Source organism: Protopterus annectens, chromosome 2.part2 (assembly GCF_019279795.1).
Source record: "Protopterus annectens isolate FY-2018-M chromosome 2.part2, PAN1.0, whole genome shotgun sequence".
NCBI classification, from domain to species: Eukaryota; Metazoa; Chordata; order Ceratodontiformes; family Protopteridae; genus Protopterus; species Protopterus annectens.
In genome coordinates this window covers 461,205,584-461,211,166 of record NC_056730.1, presented here as the reverse complement: position 1 = coordinate 461,211,166, position 5,583 = coordinate 461,205,584, and positions in this window count along the sequence as shown.

Here is a 5,583-nt window from a genome sequence, read left to right as displayed (position 1 = left end):
CTTATGCTACTTCACATAATATATAGAAGTGTCATATATACAATAACTGTTACATGCAATTATTAGAGAAACGTAGAATATAATATTGTCCTGTAATCAGGACATTTGCTATGTCTTGATTATTTTCGCATGACACATCCGCCTAAGGAGGGACTGTCCCACGCAAAGTGGGACAGGTGTTAGTCCTAAAGTCCCACCTTGGCCAATTTAAAAGGTGGCAAACCTATAATAGGTATGCGGTAGCATGACCCGGCAGACGGATGTGAGTCCCAAAACAAATTTACTTGTCTGCATTGCAGAGTATCGGTTCCCATGTATCAGCCAGATGGGAGCAGATTGTATGAAGAACATGCATATAATATGATTAACTCACTGGACAGGCTGCCGATTCCGTACAGTCGAACGCCATGCCGTCGCCTAATGGTCAGCCATACCCAATACTGTAGTCATGTAGTCAGATGTAATAGGCATCACAAGGGATCACGCCCACCCAGCGTGAGTGACACATGCAAGCACCAATGTCGGTGCATGTGCAAGTGAGGGAGCGAGCGGGTGTAAGCGTGTTTGGCTACCGGTATGCGAGTATTGCACTGGTAAAGAAATGTGGAGGCTTACCAAGTGTAAGAAGCTGTAACGAGAGGTCCGCAGTGCTTAACACCACGCAAACCCAGGCACAACCGCTCCCAACTGCTTCAATGTGCCTTACTCCCTCCGTATCCAATGGGCTTGTTCTGCCCGCAAACAAATAACCGTCCTTTGCAAGTGTTGGTAGCAACACCCTGCACACACAGCTAATGTGAATTGCCAATACACCATGGCAAATATACAGACAATAGACAGTACCACACACATACCATACTGCACAGTCATCCAACAGTATAACAATGTACCGGCAGATATGTTCGGACCACTGGTGTTTGCAGACCTGGCTGTCTTGTGTTTACGTGTGTAAGCATGCCCAGTATGACCATGTTGTCGACTGACATTGCCATCATACCTTCATGTGTTTGAACATGCCCAGTATGGCCAACTGTATCGTATGTGTTACATGTCCAGGTAGTCTGTACTGTGGTGCCGACCTCTGCGTTGTACACCGACAGGTGGCATGGTGTGTCTGCAGGGTATCCATCGGTCATGTGGCATTGACTGTTGCTACATTTCTGCACAGCGTGGGGGGACATCCGACTGTATCCACATTCCTACGCAGCACCGGGGGGGGGCGCACCTGACTGTTACTATATGTGTACGTTGGAAGGGGGGCACACCTGACACTTGTACACTTTTGCTACTACTGTACTGGTATGTCAGGTACTACATTTCATTGTGTAGGCCTACCTATTGTGCTGGCTAGAGGCATACCAGTGTACTCCAGATCTTAGCTTTAATTACCAACATATTAGTTTCAGACGTCCTAGCCTTCACAACCTATATCCAACTGCCTGCCCTGCTGTAGTCTGTCTGTGTGGGTCTGTGAGGGGGGTCATCTATAGGGCATATTCAGAGGCCATAGTACAGCATTTGTCTGTGTTGGTCTACACCTGTCCATCTGGTTGAGACTTGTGTGGGCTGTGTGGACACACATGATGCTCAGCCCATAACCCGCAGTGGGTTATGACACCCTGTGTACTACTGGCTACTATGGTGACCCCCGTATGTGCTACAGATGTCATGGTGCCACTATGGAAGTCTACTGTCTGCTGCCTTAACATTCGGCCACCAAATTCCCTTGCATGCTCACATCCATACTATAGCTACAGGTACCAACACATTCTAATACAACTGCCAATTGGTAAGTTGATTGACTTACCTTGAGGGAGTGCCAGACCTGAGGATGGTGCTGGAGGGCTGCCTATGTCGGATGCACATAGTGCACTTCCTATACATGGCTGAGCACAGGTAGTGTCATGTTTGGCATCCCGTTTACTGTCTATGCAAGTTAGAGAGGGTGACATGCCCTGGGTTCCTACTGTGTCAGTGCCATATGCTATGCGTTGCCTCTTTGTCAAGGCCAGGTCATACTGGGCACGCCTCCTTCCGCCTACTGGGTCCGGCTCAGGTTGTTCCTCCTCGGAGTCACTCTGTGCCTGTACAGGCCTTGGCATTGGTGGGGGGCTGTGTGGCCTTGCTCCATGCTATTCCTGCTGCAGCTGTTTCCACAGGATCATATTGTGTAGCATAGCACATACCATAACAATTTGGGTGCATGTAGCTGGTGAATAATGCAGGGCTCCACCGGATGTGTCCAGACACCGGAACCGTGACCTGAGCATACCAAACACATGCTCTACTATATGTCTGACCTGTGCGTGTGCCTCAATATGGCATTGTTGTTCAGGTGTGTATGCATTTCTAATGGGTGTCATCAGCTACGGCTCCAGTAGGTACCCAGCATCCCCCACTAGGTGACTGTAGGGGATGTCCATATTGGTAAAGCTGTAGTACAGCTGTGTCAGATGCCATATATCGGAATCGTCATAGGTTCCAGGGGCAGCCAGCACACACGTTCAGTATAATGCCCTGGGCATCGCATACAACCTGGCAGTTGATAAAGGGGATGCCCCTGCGGTTAACGTAGGCCCTACCCTGCTCACCGGGTGGTGATTTGATACGTACGTGCGTGCAGGTAGTCTGCCATTTGGTGGAAGAGATGCATATTGCTGGTCAACACCTGATGTGTGTTGAGGAAATGTAGGTGCTCACTGGCATGTGGTGACATGGCATCCAGGAACTGGTGGAATACCCTGGATGCAGATGCCTGTGAGATCCCCATGATATCCCCAGTTGTGCTTTGGGAGGTACCTGTGGCTAGTATACCTAGGCCTACACATACCTTGGTATCCACTGGGATGGGTTCCCCTCGGCCTGTTCGATGTGTCAGGTGTGGCCGGCACAGCTCAACAATCTGCTTAGGAGGTCTCTGTCCACCCCATAGCGTTCCACTATCTCCAGCTCATGTAGCCCCTGGTAGGTTACACTGGGTCTGTACAGTCTTCTCTGTCTACTCACTGAGGGTTGTTTAGCAGCATTCACATCCTCACCACTCTCAGCCTCCTGCACATGTTAGTCTATGTTGCCTGCTGCAGCCCTTCTCATTTCGTAGGATTGTTTGTTAAAATTTCCCCGCATGTATACACCGGTGGTGTAGAGTGTGGAAAAACCAGAGGGATGGTGCTTGCTTACTTTATCATAGTGTTCTGGGCCGGGCTGGTCTGCTGGGCCTGTAATCTGCTGATTCTGATAAATATCACCTGTTTGCCCAGCTTGTTCACCTTGACTACTCTCCTACTGCTGTTGTCCCTCCCAGTTGCACTAGGCAGGTATAGACACACTCCTAGCTTAGGCATGCTAAGCTAGGAGCAATCCCGAGACACAGGGCTCCAGTCTACGTACAGTATGCCTGACACCCCCCATGCTTTCACCTATATTCGAGTCCTGCACCCGGCTATCTATACACATACACTCTTGGGACCTGCATCACATCCTGAGGATAAATGAGATTTACTATTTTCCACCGTGTTTGCATAGTATTATCTTCTAATGCATAGTTACATGACCCATACTGAGCCTGCCCGAAAATAACCACTGCTTACTGTCGCACAGACCCGCACACAACTGGTTAAAAGCTCCTTACTATCACCATATTCAGTGTCCGTTCTTCTTCCCAGCAACAAAACAACCGGCCTCTGCACGGCTCGAAACTGGGACCCTGCACACCACAGATGATGTGCTTTACCACTAAGCCATGGCAGATATACATACATCTGAGGTTATCACGTACAGATCATCCAGCACAGGCATTCAACAGTATAGGACATGTATTCCATCATGTAGATTTATGTGTGCTAATGTCCACACACACACACACACACACACACACACACAACATATATATATATATATATATATATATATATATATATATATATATATATATATATATACATATACATACACATACGTAGATATAGAATATATATCTCAACAGCGGACCACGTGACACCAAAGCATTAGACAAGAATGAAAAGGAAACCACATGCACTTCCTGCATTATGTACTGGTGTTAATACCAAGGCAAGTATGTTTCTGTGCGTCACAAGGGTTCAGACTGTATTAAGGGTAAGATTAGGGCTGCTGACATTACTCACCAGACCTATTGCCGAATGTATGCCTATGTCTTGCCAACCCAGTCTCTTGGCCGATTGTGACATTTATGGGCCACTATATAGGAAAACAACAAAAACACGCTCCTCAACACATCCAGTAGCTAGCCACTCACAGACACCAACACATAGAATATGACTGCCAAACACACACACCTGTCATGCCTTGGAATAGAACACCTACCTGTCTATTCTATCAAACTACAGCATTACACAGTTACAGAACACGCTACTGAGATTACTGGGACACAGCACTCCCAGAGGTGTACTTCTAGGTGGGTGACATCATCAGCATTAGCAAAGACGGCGATAGGGATTGTATGGAGTGTGAGCAGTCTAAAAACATTATTCTGTCCCCAGGCAGACGGAGACACACACACACACACACACACACACACACACACACACACACACACACACACACACACACACAGTTGGCATGGCTGTGATTAGAAGACCGACCTAACTACCTTATCACACTACAGCATTACGCAGTTACAGAACGTGCTACTGAGATTACTGGGACACAGCACTCACAGAGGTGTATTTCTAGGTGGGTGACATCATCAGCATTGGCAAAGACCGCGATAGAGATTGTATGGAGTGTGAGCAGTCTAAAAGCATTATTCTGTCCCCAGGCAGATGGAGACACACACACACACACACACACACACACACACACACACACACACACACACACACACACACACACACTTGGCATGGCTGGGATTAGAACACCGACCTAACTATCTTATCACAGTACAGCATTACGCAGTTACAGAATGCGCTACTGAGATTACTGGGACACAGCACTCCCATAGGTGTATTTGTAGATGGGTGACATCATTGGCCTTGCTAATGGTGCGTATAAGAAATGTATGGAGTGTGAACAGTATAAAAGTATTACTCAGTCCTCAGGCAAATGGGGAGAAACACACACACACACACACACACACACACACACACACACACACACACACACACACACACGGCAAGTGTGGGACTAAAACACCGACCTAACTACTTTATTACACTACAGCATTATGCAGTTACAGAACGTGCTACCGAGATTACTGGGACACAGCATTCCCAGAGGTGTATTTGCAGATGGATGACACCATCGGCCTTGCTAACGGTGGGTATAAGAAATGTATGGAGTGTGAGCAGTATAAAGGTATTACTCAGTCCTCAGGCAAACGGGGTGAGACACACACACACACACACACACATACACACACACACACACAAGGCAAGTGTGGGACTAGAGCACCGACCTAACTACTTTATTACACTACAGCATTATGCAGTTACAGAACGTGCTACCGAGATTACTGGGACACAGCCTCCCGGAGGTGTATTTGTAGATGGGTGACATCATCGGCCTTGCTAACAGTGGGTGTAAGAAATGTATGGAGTGTGGCCA